This window comes from Orcinus orca, chromosome 7 (assembly GCF_937001465.1).
Source record: "Orcinus orca chromosome 7, mOrcOrc1.1, whole genome shotgun sequence".
NCBI lineage: Eukaryota > Metazoa > Chordata > Mammalia > Artiodactyla > Delphinidae > Orcinus > Orcinus orca.
Genome location: NC_064565.1, coordinates 48,954,264 through 48,971,814, shown reverse-complemented (window position 1 = coordinate 48,971,814; position 17,551 = coordinate 48,954,264). Strand labels below are relative to the sequence as shown.

Here is a 17,551-nt window from a genome sequence, read left to right as displayed (position 1 = left end):
AAAGACAAAAATTTACATTTCTTTTCTTTATTCCTGTAAACAGTATTATGACTGTCTTCCATTTGCCTTTCCAGATCCACTCTTCTCCTTAGTATACTTTGCTTTTTACCATAGGAAGCTTATTTGTTTGGATCATATGGGTGTACCCTCTGGCACCTGGTCAGTTTTTACCAATGAGGAGACCCTCAGGAATACTGCAGGGAAGAGTATGTAACAAGCATTTATTTTCCCTGGCTCCCTGTGGGGGCACAGCAGGCTATCTAGGTCTGTACACTGAAAGTGGCCTTTTCTACACTACTCCCTCCTTCTGATTACAGTCACTAACCCCTCTACTTAAACCTACAGGTATAAGGAAAGGGAAAGTTCTTCTGCTGTTAGCCTTGGATTATGGCACTGTCCCCTGTGGTTCCTCTTCACTCTTACTTTTATAAATAGTACCTTTGTACCTTAACCTCCCTTGGATTGTCCCAAGTTGAATATGCCATCTGTGTCCCAAATGAACCCTGGCTGATATATCTATGAATTTTTAGGTAGGATATTTTTTTTTACTCCATATCAGCCATCTTCTTTTAAATCTTTTTCAATGTTATATATATTTTTCTTCATTCTGAAAAATCTTCAAAACTCTCACATCTTTATTCTGTTTTAGTGTGCCTATAATGCATATATTAATTATTTTATTTGTTATTTTGCATTATGTAATTCCTTCTATTGACGAATTGTTTTTCAGTCCATCTTGTCTTTTTAATTTCTATCTTTGCCTCTCCTGTTGCATATTCTTTGAAGTAACCAAGCAGATGAAAACTGTATGTTTACATTCTGTTCAGAGGAAACCATTTATAGAATGTATGCTATTTTACATTTGCCACAGTGTCTTTTCAAAGCAGTCTCCTCTTTCTCCCTCCCTCCCTCCCCCCCGCCCCCCGCTTTCTTCTCATGTAACCCCATCTGACATTTTTTTCAATACACAGCATTGAAGAGGCACCCCTGTATATGTAAATATATATATGTGTATGTATGTATATATATATATATATATATATTTATTTATTTATTTATTTATTTATTTATTTATTTTTTGCGGTACGCGGACCTCTCACTGTTGTGGCCTCTCCTGTTGCGGAGCACAGGCTCCAGACGTGCAGGCTCAGCGGCCATGGCTCACGGGCCCAGCCGCTCCGCAGCATGTGGGATCTTCCTGGACCGGGGCACAAACCCGTGTCCCCTGCATCGGCAGGCGGACTCTCAACCACTGCGCCACCAGGGAAGCCCACCCCTGTATATTTTTACTTTAAAACAACTGCTGGGAAATAGCCCTCTAAGCATTAACTTTGAAGGCAAATTTCTACCTCATTTTGAAATACCCATTGACATTTGTCTTGTATGGATTAGTTGACCTGTCATGTGTTTTTTGTCTTGGGTTTTCTGTCTAAGTTAGTGTGAGATCTCAGTTTACAATGCTTAGAATGTATGTGCTATATTCAAGTCTATCTTTCCATCCTTTTCCACTCCAAGTATGCAAAATTTTGTAGGTTTCCACCATGTGCCGCTGCTTCTTTATATTTCATGCTGGCAGTTTTAGTCTCTGAAGATATTACAGACAAAAGAAGCTAAGGTGGAACCTTTGGAATCAACCTTCTGATTCTGGCTGCCTCGGTATATCATTCTGTATAATTGGGAAATGCCTATCTTTTTACTCATCAGTACATTGCAACATGTAGTGGTAGTTGAGTTCTTTTTCTGTCTGTGTTAGTCTGTGCTATTCTTATTCATGGAATGTACTACTGATTCCATTCCCATTTTGTAACAGTGAAAATTCCACTAAAGTTTTATTGTTTAAAGTTTCTGTACTCTTTTAAGTCAACTCCCGTGTCCAGTTACTCTTGCTATTTTGTACTCCATTAACTCCCAAAGAATTTTAGATGAGGAAGAATTCATTAGAGATTATCTAGTAGAATTTTCTATCTGTTGAAGATATAGTAAAGAGGTTAAATTAGGATTCTAGGAACAACCAAATGTAATAAAATACAGGCAGGTCTTCTGTTTGCCAGTCCACTGCCCTTTGCATTATTTCATGCTACATCTTTTATTATTTGAGCTTATTTGTAGTGAATTCCATTAGAAAGAACCCTACTATAGTGATCAACATATCTAGCTTTTAGTTATAGATATGTCATTAATTAGCTGAAAGATTTTGGAAGTCACTGAACTTTATTTGTAATTACAAAATAGATCATATAAGCCAGCTGATCCAGGTTTCCTTTAAGATCTATTTCAGTTTTAAATTCAATTCTAAATGGTTTTCATTTATAAGATGCCAAGCAAAGACTACCTTAAGTTTTGATGAGAGGGACCAAGTGACTCAAAACTTGTAAGCTACGATTCTTTCCAACTCTTTTATATATTCTTTTAAAGTAAGTATACAATATCTATCTCAACTGTGCACAGTTGAGATTATGCACACATTTGAACAAATTCAAAAATAGTCTGATAGGAGAAATCTTACAGAAATGACATTTTTGAAAAACCACTAATGTTAAATGCTTATCAGGTATTTGTTAGTTAAAATTTTTAAACAGTTTTTTATAAAGAGGTAGTAGTGTAGGAGGTTAGTTGAAAATGCCATCTTGAATACTCAACATCATTAATTATGGTGAAATGTAAACAAAAAGCACTTTACACTCTTTACACCCATTAAGGATGGTTACAATATCAAAGACAGAGAGCAGCAAATGATGGTGAGGATGTGGAGAAATTGTAACCCTCATATGTTGCTGGTGGGAATACACACGTTACAGCTACTCTGGACAATAGTTTGGCAGTTCCTCAAAAAGTTAAAAGTATATGACTTAGCAATTTCACTCCAGGTGTATACCCAAGGGAACTGAAAACATAGGTTCACCAAAACCTGTATATATGAATGTTTATAGCAATATTATTCATAATAGCCAAAAGGTAGAAACAATCCAAATGTGCATTAGTGGACAAATGGAAAAAGAAAATGTGGTATATCCATACAGTGAAATATTATTCAACAATAAAAGGGAATGAAGTACCGATACATGCTACAATATAGGTGAACCTTAAAAACATTATGCTATGTGAAAGAAGGCAATCACAAAAGACCACATGTTGTATGTTTCCATACATATGTAATGTCCAGAATAAGCAAATCCATAGAGAGAGCAAGTCGATTGGTGGTTGCTAGGAACTGGGTGAAGAGGAGAATTGGTAGTGGCTGCTAATGGGTATAGGATGTCTTTTTAGGGTGATGAAAATCTGGAATTAGACAGTAGTGATGATTGCACAAACTTGTGAATATACTAAAAAACATGGATTTGCATACTTTAAAAGGGTGAAATTTATATTAAGTGATTTATATTTCAATAATAAACATCTAGGAACTTCCCTGGCGGTCCAGTGGTTAAGACTCTGAGCTTCCAATGCAGGGGGCATGGGTTCAATCCCTGGTTGGGGAACTAAGATCCCACATGCTGCGCAGAGTGGCCAAGTAATAATAATAATAACAATAATAATAATAATAAACATCTAAAACATGATAAGGTAGGTCATCACGAAATTGTTCAAAACCAGTGATAAAGAGAAAATCTTGAGAGCAGTTTGAAGAAAAGAGACACATGACTACAGAGCAACAAATATCAGAATTTAAGCAGATATAGCATCAGAAACAATGTAAAGAGGAAGACCACAGACCAGCATCTTTAAAATAAAGAAAATACTTTTAACCGAGAATCCTATACCCAGCAAAAATCTTTGAAACATGAAAGTGAAGTCTTTTATAGATATACAAAAGCTGAAAGACAAGTGATTTTTGATAAAGGTACAGAATCAACTTAATGGAAAAAGGATAGTCTTTTCAGTAGATAGAGCTGGCAAAATTGGATATCCATATGGCAGAAATGGATTTTCATCCATACTTTGCATGATATGTACAAAGTAACTCAAAATGGATCACAGGCCTAAATGTAAATAAGACCTCAACTATAAAGCTTCTAGAACAAAACATAAGGAAAGGAGAAAATCTTCATGATTTTCTACTAAGATTTCCAAAAGCTGGATCAATAAAAGTAAAAACTGATAAATCAGTTTTTATCAAGATAAAAATAAACTCTGCTCTTAAAAATATACCCTTAGGGCTTCCTTGGTGGCGCAGTGGTTGAGAGTCCGCCTGCTGATGCAAGGGACACGGGCTTGTACCCCGGTCCGGGAAGATCCCACATGCTGCGGAGCGGTTGGGCCCGTGAGCCATGGCCGCTGGGCCTGCACGTCCGGAGCCTGTGCTCCGCAATGGGAGAGGCCACAACAGTGAAAGGCCTGCGTACCACAAAAAAAAAAAAAAAAAAAAAATACCCTTAAGGGAATGAAAAGATGTACTCATTTCACTAGCCACTCCTTCTTAATTTCTTTTCCTGGTTTTTCCTCATATCTCCACCTTCTAAGTATTGCAGTATCACAGAACTTAGTCTGTGTGAAGTCACTCTTTGATCTCACCATTTCATATTTTAAATACTATAAGCAAGTAACTCCCAGATTTGTATTTCCAGCCAGCACCTTACCCCAGACTCCAAACTTATATAGCCTTCTTTGTGCTTAACATCTCCACCTGGATATTTAATTAGTGTCTTCAACGTAACAAGTAACAAACAAACCTACTGATTTTTAAAAAAATATATTTATTTTATTTATTATTTATTTTTGGCTGTGTCAGATCTTAGTTGCGGTGTGCTGGATCTTTGTTGAGGCATGCAAGATATTCGTTGCAGCACTCAGGTTTCTCTCTAGTTGCGGCGTTCGGACTCCTCTCTAGTTGTGGTGTGCGGGTTTTCTTTCTCTAGTTGTGGCGTGTGGGCTCCAGGGTGCATGGGCTCTTTAGTTGTGGCGTGGGGGCTCCAGAGTGCGTGGGCCTTGTAGTTTGGGGCATGCAGGCTCTCCCGTTGAGGCTCACGAGCTCAGTAGTTGTGGCATGTGGGCTTAGTTGCCCCACAGCATGTGGGATCTTAGTTCCCTGACCAGGGATCAAACCTGTGTCCCCTGCATTGGAAGGTGGATTCTTTACCACTGGACCACCAGGGAAGTCCCAAACCAACTGATTTACACCAAACCACAACACCCTCACCCAAAGCAGCTCTTTTGCAGTCTCCCTATGTACATAAACACTAACTTTTGCCTTCTAGTTCCTGAGGACAAAAACCGTGGAGTCATCATTCACTAGAACTCTTTCTCTTATAGCACATATCAAATCCATCAACAGATCCTTTACCTCTACCTTCAACATATATAAAGAATCTGACCACTTTCTACTACTTCAATCACTACCATCAATTCTAACCTTAGTATGATCATCCTTTGCTTAGAATTTGCAGCGATCTCCTACATGGTCTAACTTTCATTCTTTTTTCACTACAGTCTGTTCTAATACTAAAGCCAGAGAGAACTTTTTCAAAAGTAAGTCAGGCCATGTCCTTTCGTTGCTCAAAGCCACACAGTGGTTTCCTCCTCAGGATAAAAATTCAACATCTTTGTATAATGGCTTCAAAAGCCCTGCAGAATATGGCGCCATCTGTGGCACTCTCTTGACCTTATCTCTTGGTGCTCTTCTTGACCACATCAGACTATTTACTGTTTGTTGAACAAACTAAGCATGCTCCTGTCACAGGACATTTGTAAATCTTGTTCCCTCTGCTTGGGAAGCTCTTCCCCCATAAGACTACATGCCTTATTCCCTCACTTTTAAAAAGTCTGTGCTCAGATGTCTTATCAGAGGCCCTTTCTCACCTTTCCTAGAACTTCTTGTACATCTTGCTTTCCCTACTTTTTTCCGTAAGACATGTCAAAATTATATATAGCAGGCATGTGCAAACTATGGCCATTGGATAAATCTTAGCTACCACCTGTTTTTGCATATAAAGTTTTCTTGGAACACAACTATGCTCACTTTTTTATCTGTTGCCTATGGCTGGTTTTTCACTACAATGACAAAGTTGAGTAATCGCAATAGAGACATGAGACCTCTAAAGCCTAAAACGTTTACTGTTTGGCCATTTACAGAAGAAGGTTGCGGACCCTGATATGCACTATGTGTCTGCTTGTGTTTATTGCCTGTCTCTCCCCACGAGAAAGTAAGTCCTATGAAGGCAATTACTTTTTTCACTGCTGCATCCTTAGCACCTAGAATAGTATCTGGCACATAATAGGTATTCAATAAGTATTTCAGGAACAATTAAATGACAATCAAAGAGAATACATGATATGATCTAGTAATTAAAGGATATATTAAAGGATTTTAGGCTTTAAAGACAAAAATTCTTCTAGATTATAAGCTTTGTTATTATGTATCATTATCATCTAAAAATAAATACACTTTTTTTTTTTCAATTAAGCATGTTTGTAATTAAGAAAAGAGACTCCTGTGTAGGGGGAATTCCCTGGTGGCCTAGTGATTAGGATTCCGGGCTTTCACTGCAGTGGCCTGGGTTCAGTCCCTGGTCGGGGAACTGAGATCCCGCAAGCCACGCATGTGGCCAAAAAAAAAGACTCCTGTGTAAAGATGGTAGAAAGAAGCTACAGAATTTCCCTCCTCTGATACCTAATGATATGATCTTCAACAATTTTTTAAAAAAAAAAAGATAAGAACAGCAGAACCAGAAGAAAAAAAGAAAACAAAACATTTGTCAGCAGTAACCAGAAATAAGAAACAGGATAGAATCTCAATGTCATATATTTCAAAAGATGATAGCTGAGGAAAGAAGAAGATTTGCCAAAGCATGGAATGGCACCCAGCCCCATTCTCCCCCAAATCTTATCTTAATGTCAAGATTAATGATGATCTTGAGATTCATCATTGATACAACTGAAATAGTAGGGGGAGTAACTGTGTAGAGTCTCCTTACATTTTTCTTTTTCTTACTATGTGAAAGTAGAAAAAGCTGCTGGGAAGAGATGTCTGAAAGGTGAAAAGTGAGGATTAGGGATGATTTCCTGGCAGAAGCAGAGGCTTCAGGACTCCTGAATTGAGGGAATGGTCTATATCCCAATGGCTATCTCCCTATAGGAATAAGTTTGTTCCCTCCCCAAGTAGTTAGGGTGAAACGCCAGGAAAATCTCAAAGAACTAATCCCAATTCCTCCAACAAAAGCCACACATAAAAGCTGCCGCACACAAAAACAGAAATATGGATCAACGGAACAGGATAGAAAGCCCGGGGATAAACCCACGCACATGTGGTCACCTCATTTTTGATAAAGGAGGCAAGAATATACAATGGAGAAAAGACAGCCTGTTCAATAAGTGGTGCTGGGAAAACTGGACAGCTACATGTACAAGAATGAAATTAGAACACTCCCTAACACCATACACAAAAATAAAGTCAAAATGGATTAGAGACCTAAATGTAAGGCCAGACACTATAAAACTCTTAGAGGAAAACATAGGCAGAACACTCTATGACATAAATCACAGCAAGATCCTTTTTGACCCACCTCCTAGAGAAATGGAAATTAAAACAAAAATAAACAAATGGGACCTAATGAAACAGAGGCTTTTGCACAGCAAAGGAAACCATAAACAAGATGAAAAGACAGCCCTCAGAATGGAAGAAAATATTTTCAAATGAAGCAACTGACAAAGGATTAACCTCCAAAATTTACAAGCAGCTCATGCAGCTCAATATCAAAAAATCAAACAACCCAGTCCAAAAATGGGCAGAAGACCTAAATAGACATTTCTCCAAAGAAGATATACAGATTGCCAACAAACACATGAAAGGATGCTCAACATCACTAATCACTGGAGAAATGCAAATCAAAACTACAATGAGGTATCACCTTACACCAGTCAGAATGGTCATCATCAAAAAATCTACAAACAACAAATGCTGGAGAGGGTGTGGAGAAGAGGGAACCCTCTTGCACTGTTGTTGAGAATGTAAATTGATACAGCCACTATGGAGAACACTATGGAGGTTCCTTAAAAAACTAAAAATAGAAGTACCATATGACCCAACAATCCCACGACTGGGCATATACCCTGAGAAAACCGTAATTCAAAAAGAGTCATGTACCACAATGTTCATTGCAGCTCTGTTTACAATAGCCAGGACATGGAAGCAACCTAAGTGTCCATCGACAGATGAATGGATAAAGAAGATGTGGCACATATATACAGTGCAATATTACTCAGCCATAAAATGTAACGAAATTGAGCTATTTGTGGTGAGGTGGATGGACCTAGAGTCTGCCATACAGAGTGAAGTAAGTCAGAATAAAACAAATACTGTATGTTAACACATATATATGGAATCTAAAAAAAAAAAGGTTCTGAAGAACCTAGGGGCAGGACAGGAATAAAGACACAGACATAGAGGATGGACTTGAGGATACGGGGAGGGAGAAGGGTAAGCTGGGATGAAGTGAGAGAGTGGCATGGACATATATACACTACCAAATGTAAAATAGATAGCTAGTGGCTCCCACTAGATAGCAGGGAGATCAGCTGGTGCTTTGTGACCACCTAGAGGACTGGGATAGGGAGGGTGGGAGGGAGACGCAAGAGGGAGGAGATATGGGGATATATGTGTATGTATAGCTGATTCACTTTGTTATAAAGCAGAAACTAACACACCATTGTAAAGCAATTATACTCCAATAAAGATGTTAAAAAAAAAAAAGCTGCCACAAAAGCTCCTCTCTTCTTATTCTTTGGCCATACAAAAAAATTCACAGTACATAAGTTTCTTTTTTGACATTTTTAAAGATTCAACTTATATTATCTTTTTTTTTTTTTTTTTTTTGATGTCTGATCTTATTTATTTGTTACTCTTAGAACATCTCACTTTTGACTGGACTCAGAAGTAGACGCTCTCAGAGAGGACAGCCTCCGTTTCTTCGCAGTCTCTTCCTGGTGTTTTTCTTTGGCCTCCTTCATTCTCTTGGCCAAAAGTTTAGCATATTCTGCAGCCTCTTATTTTTCTTAGTTCGCTGTTTCTTCAGAGCAATACGCCGACGTTTGTGTTGCAGAACACGTGGAGTAACAAGACGCTGCACCTTGGGTGTTTTGGTCCTAGGTTTCTTACCTTCTTTGTTTAGGGGCTTTTTCACAACATACTGGCGGACATCATCTTCTTTAGGGAGTCTGAAAAGTGCGGATTCTGCTAGCTCTTTTGGGCCCCAGGCGATGAGGCACAGTAGTATCAGCGAGTCCGGGAATATCCTTCTCCCCTTTTTTTACGATGACCAAATTGAGAACGCTCAATTTGGCATCCACAATGCAACCCCGCACAGATCTGTGCTTTCTTTCTCCAGTCCTCCTTGGTCTGTAACAGGAATGCCCCTTACTCAGTAGTAGGCAGACTCGGCCATGTCCAGAAATGGGCAGGAGACCTAAATAGACATTTCTCCAAAGAAGATATACAGATTGCCAGCAAACACATGAAAGGATGCTCAACATCACTAATCACTGGAGAAATGCAAATCAAAACTACATGGGTCAAGACACCCTGCTTCATGGGGAAACCCTGTTTGTCGTTCCCACCACTGATTCGGACCACATAACCCTTCCATTCTTCACCCAGAGCGTCAGCAGCAACTTCTGTAGCCATACGCTTCTCATAAAAGCTACGAAGTTTTCATTTATCTTCCACTTCAATGAGTTTCTGGCAGCCAGTGGCTGGAAAAGAGATGTTCAGCCTCATTCTGAAGCAGCCGACCACCTCCGAGGCGCCAAGAAAAAGAGCTCAACTTATATTATTTCCAGGTGATTTCTATCATTTGATTTGCCTCTCAGAGGATAATTTTTTTTTCTCTCTCTCCAATTGCCCCTCTTCAGTCAAGAATGGGAAAGAGAGAGAAAGGTTATAGATATATGGGGGGAGAGAGAGAAGTAATAAAAAGTAATTTTAATGCACTTGGGCTAGGATCTGTGTAGCAAGCGGGATCTTATTTCCCCAACCAGGGATGAACCCATGCCCCCTGCAGTGGAAGCATGGATCCTAACCCCTGGACCACCAGGGAATTCCCTGGGCTGGGGTATTTTAAAGCCATTGACTCTGTTTTAAACAAAATATGATGACTTTTTTTGGGTAAACTATTCTGGTAAAACAGTAAAAGCTTCCCAGAATAAGCACAAAATAACACTTTCCAGTATTTTTGTCTCTAAAGGTGGAAAAGACACTAAAGCTAAGGAAGTATTAATTCAGTGTTGCACTTCTCAGAGCAAAAGTAGATATAAAACCATACAGTTGCCAAGTTTATTAAACCTGCAGCAAAATAATAAATATTACGTCTGGCAAGAACTCAGGATCAACTATTGGCAGAATTCCTTTAATGTGATAATTTTGGACATTATAATATCAATGATGTAATAAGAAAGCATAGTTACTCTACCTACTCTTTTCTTAATATAAATTTATTTATTTATTTTTGGCTGTGTTGGGTCTTCGTTTCTGTGCGTGGGCTTTCTCTAGTTGCGACGAGCGGGGGCCACTCTTCATGGCGGTGCGCGGGCCTCTCACTGTCGCGGCCTTCTCTTGTTGCGGAGCACAGGCTCCAGACGTGCAGGTTCAGTAGCTGTAGCGCACGGGCCTAGTTGCTCTGTGGCATGTGGGATCTTCCCAGACCAGGACTCGAACCCGTGTCCCCTGCATTGGCAGGCAGATTCTCAACAACTGCACCACCAGGGAAGCCCTCTACCTACTCTTAACATGTGCATGCTAACAGATACTTTACAGTTGGGTGAAACCTTCTATGTAAAGAGCATACATGGATGTTTTACTGTTTATGAGGGAAAAGTGCTTGACAGCTTCTTGTTTGTTTTTCTTTTTAATCACTGAAAATCCATGCTTAAAGGGGAAGAAATTTTTAAATTTTGGCTTGTGGTTATTTTCTGAGCCAAAAAATTTTCTGGAAAAGGTTTGTTGGATTCAGTATTGACAGAGTACAAGCAGAGAACAGGAACAACATCTCTACACTAGTTAAAGAGTTGACACGTGAATATTATTTCTCATAGTGCATTATTGCCAGAGCACAATTGTCTGTAAACAATATGGACTTTGATCTTGATTCAGTTTTTAAAGGAAATCATGAGAATTGTGCCTATGATTGAATTTTGGTCCTTGAGTATATATTCTTCAAAATGCTGTGAAAAAAAATGAGCAGTGAATAGAAAACTCTTGTTTTCCACCTTGAAACAGGTTGGCTGTCAAGAGGGAAGTTAGTCATATGAATTTTTGAAATCAGATATGATATAAAAATATTTTTTCATGGGAATTCTCTGGCAGTCCAGTGGTTAGGACTCAGCACTTTCACTGCTGGGGTCCGGGTTCAATCCCTGGTCAGGGAACTAAGATCCTGCAAGCTACTCGGCAAAAAAAAAAAAAAAAAAAAATTTATTCATGACCCTAAAAAAGACCATTTCTGTGATTTCAGGTGGCTTGCCCCAATGGCAGCATGTATCAGAAGCTTGAAAAGCCTAAAATTGTCTTTCAGGGCTAAATTATTACATTAGGGCTAAATTATTACATTAGTGCTGAAAATAATATATTAGGACAAACTATAATGCAAAGAAGGCTTTATTACTATGAGATGGACTGTTTCACAAATTAGGATATGCATTCTTCTTCCGCCATCTCCACCCAGAAAAAATAACCACTTCTAATGTGTACTCATTTCACTTTGAATACCTCTATTAGAGTATTTAACACATTGTATCAGATATTTTGGAGTATTTACATTTCTCAGTTGGACTGTGCACTCCTCAAGGGCTAGTGATCGTGGTCCTCCCCAAAAGAGGTGTGCTAGTAAATCTTTCTGGGAATAAAAATAATTACAATTTACAAATAATAACATATACAATACTGTATTGTAAAATCCATATAGGCGATTGATTCTTACAGAATGCTTTGGTTGATTTTTACCAAACTCTTGTTTCTATAGCCCTGTCTGTAGCCAACCTATAGGTGTGCAATGGTTGAAGAATGTAGTGTTAACATAAATGGTCATTGATATTTTTGTCTAAGTAAAAGAGTAAGATGAAAATTAAACTTTACTTTTTCATCAATGATGTGACTTCTCACTAACTCATTAATAGTTTAAAAATAGTATTAGAAGATTATTTATTTCAGCGTAACACTTTAAATTTAATTTGATTAATACTTTTTTCTATTAGTTAAGTCTAGACCAGTGGTTCCCCAACCTTTTTGGCACCAGGGACCAGTTTCATGGAAGACAATTTTTCCATAGACTGGGGGCAGGTAGGGATGGTTTCAGGATGATTCAAGCACATTACATTTATTGTGCAGTTTATTTCTATTATTATTACATTGTAATGTATAATGAAATAATTATATAACTCACCATAATGCAGAATCAGTGGGAGCCCTGAGCTTGTTTTCACTTGCCACTCACTGATAGGGTTTTGATATGAGTCTGCAAGCAACTGATTTATTATGGTCTCTGTGCAGTCAAACCTCTCTGCTAATGATAATCTGTATTTGCAGCCGCTCCCCACTGCTACCATCATCACCTCAGCTCCACCTCAGATCATCAGGCATTAGATTCTAATAAGGAGCACGCAGCCTAGATGCCTCACATGCACAGTTCACAGTAGGGTTCGCACTCCTATGAGAATCTAATGCCACCACTGATCTGACAGGGGGTGTAGCTCAGGCGGTAATGCAAGAGATGGGGAGCGGCTGTAAATACAGATGAAGATTTGCTCGCTTGCCCACTGCTCACCTCCTGCTGTGCGGCCCAGTTCCCAATGGGCCATGGACTGATACCAGTTCGTGGCCCAGGGCTTGGGGACCCCTGGTCTAGACTATCAACAAAACATTAAGCTCATGCCCTGATTTGTAGCATTTGCCGATTTCTAGGTTGTAAACATTCCCACTGTGGTCTGTTTCAAGCTACCAATGTGATATCACTGGTAATAGAGTTGGGAAGAGATGGGCAGTAGCACACCACTGTATAGCTTTTTCTGCATGCTACAATGGACATAAATAACCTCAAGGGCATCGATAATAGTAAAGCATAATAAAATAAGAAGTGATGAGTTGTATTTATTTGTTTTTAATATAAGTTTGAAAATATTTATTTTTGGTAATGGCTGTGTTTAACTAGTAGCTTCAAGAATCCCTAAAGATTTAATTTTTGACAGCATGTGCTTGTATGAGTTGGATTCATCACACTGCTGCCCCTGGAGTGGTCCCATGCATAATCTACACAGTCTTATGTGACTGATTTGTTAATTGATTTAATGCAATCAACTTAACATGTTCATCATATGCCCTTGGCTTTTATGGAGGATTGCTATAAGACCATACAAATGATGTCTATGCATTGGCTATAAGATTACATCAAAACTTTGATATTTTACTCCAATGTTTTAAGTTTGTCTTATTGAATTGGTTACTTTCTTATTTATCAGACAAGAATAGTATCCTGTTCCCTCTTTGTTTTATCTGCCTTGAAACTCACAGGTAAATTGTACACTTGATCATAATAACTGTTAGTGCAGACCAATAACATTTCATTTAAAAAAAATCTTATGTTCAAATTTTAAGAGATATATATATGTATATATACGTATGTACATATACATACATATATACATATAATACATATACAGACCTTCATTCATACATATATATGTATACATACAAACACAATTTCAAATTAGGTTTCCTAAGGTACATTTGATATGAAATGTTGAATAAAGTCTTAATTTGTTTCCTTTATTTACCAGTTTTCAAAGTAATGAGTTGGTTCCCTAGCATTCTTCAAAGGTGAACAATGTGTTTTTTAAGTATCATTATGAACTCATGTCTTAAGATATATTTGTTATGTTTCAATCCATTGTAGTTATTCTTAACAAGTTCAAATTGTCTCATCTTTGGCCAGTGGGAGCCAATTCAAGTTGGGTTCTTCAAATTTACTCTCAAGTCCTTTTTATATGACCCCAATAATCTTTGATAGTTTTCATGCTTAAAGGTATGATAGGGTATTTTAGGCTTATCTTGGCCATTACCTAGAATCAACCTTTGCTTCAAGGAATTTGTTTCAGGGGCAAATGATGTTTAGTGTCTATAATTGGAAACATAAGTATGTGCTTGTTGCTACTGAAGTAGTCCCTGGTTTTAGGCATTTACAGTGGGCAGAACTAAGAAATATATATTTTTAAATATAAAATATGTGATGAGTTCATTCTAATACATCCAGTTCAAATTCATGATCACAGAATTTTTATGTAACTCATTGATTTTACATCTGTTTCTTTTTTGTCCCACATCAAAAACACCAACTTAATTATCCATTTGCTTTTTCTCAGACTATGCATACAATAATATTACAATAACACTGCCAATTAATACCACAAAACTATGGCTAATGATAACAAATTAAGTTCCTATTTTGTTGCTTCTTTAAAGTTCATTTTCTTAGTTTAAATCCTATGAGGAAAGTACTGTTAAATTATTGTGTTTGTATGTGATTTTTAAAAATTACTGTGTTTAAAGTCACTTAGAATATTCTTCTCTGTATGGTTATGCCACCAACTCCATATACAATTAAGTTCATTTATTTCATTTAGAAGGGATTGCTTTTAAAATTTAATGTATTTTTGTTTTATAATTATGTAAATTATTTTATGTTTCCAAAATCACATTTTTATGAGAAACCTTCCTACTATTCTATCTTAACTACCCTGCTCTTTTCCTTTTTACAGGTAACCACGTGTCTTAAGGTTTTGACTTTTCATTTCATTTAAAAAGTGAAATACATATATAGATGAATGGTAGCATACCATAGATGCTTTTCTCTACTTTGATTTTTTTTACTTAACAAAATACTGGAGCTGACAGTGAAATACTTTATATTCCATATATTCTTTATTCCTTTTAAAAAATTGCATAGTACTTCACTGTATGTGTGTACCATAATTAATTCAGCCATTTCCCTATGATGGAGATTTGTGTTATTTCCAGATGTTAACCTAAAACAATAAACGGTCAGATATTTTACCAGCAAAATGGGTTTATTTGGGGGCAGCAAAGAATTGCAATTTGTGACATGCGACTCTGTGAATCACATGCAAGTCCAATAAAGAAAAGGAAAGAAAATTTTTTTATAGAGGAGAAGGGGAAGTTGGGAGAGATGTTGATAAACAAAAAGTCCATTGGAGGAAACTGGGAATTCAAAGTATAATGGCTCTTCATTGGCTGAGTTGTGACAGTTTCATTGGCTGAGCTGTTGCCAGGCAAGGAAGAGATCTTTCTTCCTTCTGCTGGCATTTGTAGTAAGTAAAACAGTGTCACTTCCAGCTGGAGATGCATGGTATGTCTTTTCCTATTGGGATCATTGTATGGACCTTGACTGGTACATGGGCTCCCTCTTTTGGCCTTCAGACTCCATTTTAGTGAAGTTTCTCTATTAATTTTCATGCAGACTTTTGCTATAAGAAACAGTGCTTCAATGTATATTTTCTTATATACTTATTTTATATTATTTCAGTTTTGGTCAGATTCTTGGAAGTGGGATTTGCTAGACACAAAATAAATGCATATGTAACTTTGCTAGATACCGTAAAATTCTCTCTCGTTGGAGTTTTTCTATTTTTCACTCTAACAAAGAATATTTGAGAGTGTTCCTTTTCCCCACAACTGCCTCACTAACAGGCTGTGTTGTGAAACTTTTGGATTTTTGCCAATTTGTTGGGCGAGACATAGTATCTCAGTGATTCTTAATTTGCATTTCTCTTATGAACAAGGTTGAGAATGTTTCTATTTAAGGGGCATTTGCATTTCTTTTCCTGTGAAATGTCTGTTCATATCTCTTGCCATTTTTCTCTCAGGGTGTTGGTGTTTTATTCATTTTTAGATACTCTTTATATGTAGGGTTATTAAATTATCTCTGATATGTTACAGATTTTTTTCACAGTTTCTCATTTGTCTTTATACTTCACTTGCAGTATTTTTTTTTTTCTCAATACAAAAGCTTTTTATTTTTACATATTGAGATTTACCAATATTTCACTTTACTGCATCTAGTTTTGACCATTGTTAGGAACGTTTTCCCTACTCTCCAACTATAGAGGAATTGACCCATAATTTCTCCTAGTACTTGTGTGGTTCAAATTTTTATATTTAAATATCTGATCTTTTTGAAATTTATTCTTGGAACAGATCCAAATTCGTCTTTTTCCTTATGACTACCCAGTTATCCCAACATCACTTATGAAAACGTCCATCTCTTCCTTACTGCTTTGAGATACAGCCTTTGTCTAAGTTAAATTTCCATATGCACTTGGGTAATTTCTCAACTTTCTATTGTGTTTATTGGTCTTTTTATTTCATGTGCCAATGCCACTGTTAAATTATTAAGCCTTTATAGTATATTTTAATATCTGATATTACACCCTCCCCCTACTCCCAATGCTCTTTTTCAGAGTTTTCTGGGCTTTTCTTGTTTTTTTTAATTCCAAATGAATTTTATAACCAACTTGTGCTTATAACAGCATTCTTTTTTTGGGGGTGGTGGTGGTGGTGCTGTGTGCCTTGTGGCACGGCATGCAGGATCTTAGTTCCCCGACCAGGGATCAAACACATGCCCCCTGTAGTGGAAGGGTGGAGTCTTAACCACTGAACCACCAGGGAAGTCACACAACAGCATTCTTAATCAGCAGTGTTTATTTGAAGCACCATCAGAATTTTTTTAAAAAAGGAAATAAATACTAGGCCCCCACCCAGACCTAGTGAATCTCTAGATATTGGACCTGGGTATGTATATTTTGAAAAAGCTGTCCAGTTGATTTTAATAATCCCATTTAAAAATGACCTAAGGGGACTTCCCTGGCGATCCAATGGTTAAGACTCTGCGCTTCCAATGCAGGGGGTGCGGATTCGATCCCTGGTCAGGGAACTAAGATCCCATATGCTGCGCAGCGTGGCAAAAAAAACCCCAAAAAACTTACAAAGCATAAATTCAAGGTCTAATTCCAGACTACCTTATGATTTGTTTTACCTTACGTATTCTGGACCTTACTAAGTGACTGCAGCATTTACCCAGTTCCCTAAGCCAGAAGCCTCTCTAGTTTTCCTTTAGTTCTTCCTTTCCTTTAACTCTCTCTGTTTTCAGTTGGTCACAAAATCCACATTTTACCTCAAAAACGTCTGGCTTTAAACCTCCAATACCACTGTCTCTTACCCCTTTTCTCATGGACTGTTAAGCAGTCTCTTCATACTACAGTCTATTATCTGCACTGCCTACACAGTTTATTTTCCCTAAAAATAAGGTCGATCATGTCACTTCTTTGCTGACCTTTGTTGGCTCTCAGGATAAATTCAACCATGGTACTTAAGGCCTTTCACTCTCAGGTCCAAGCCTCCTTTTCCTCCTTAGTTCCTGTTATTCCACACCTCACACTGAATATTCCTGTTACAATGAGTTTCTCACTAGTGGATGGACATCACACCTAGTAGCTCTTTGCATTTAAATTTATGGTTTCTTTCACTTAGAAGCTGCTCCTGCCTTCCTTGCCTGGT

At 37.6% G+C, this 17,551-nt stretch overlaps 1 protein-coding gene and 1 pseudogene across 19 annotated transcripts in view; one reads left to right on the top strand and one right to left on the bottom strand.

The window, feature by feature from the left end:
* The window catches only part of BAZ2B (bromodomain adjacent to zinc finger domain 2B), a 398,760-nt gene that overhangs the window by 70,551 nt on the left and 310,658 nt on the right, over positions 1-17,551 (top strand). The window lies entirely within an intron of this gene.
* LOC101278876 (40S ribosomal protein S6-like) lies at positions 8,780-9,680 on the bottom strand (annotated as a pseudogene).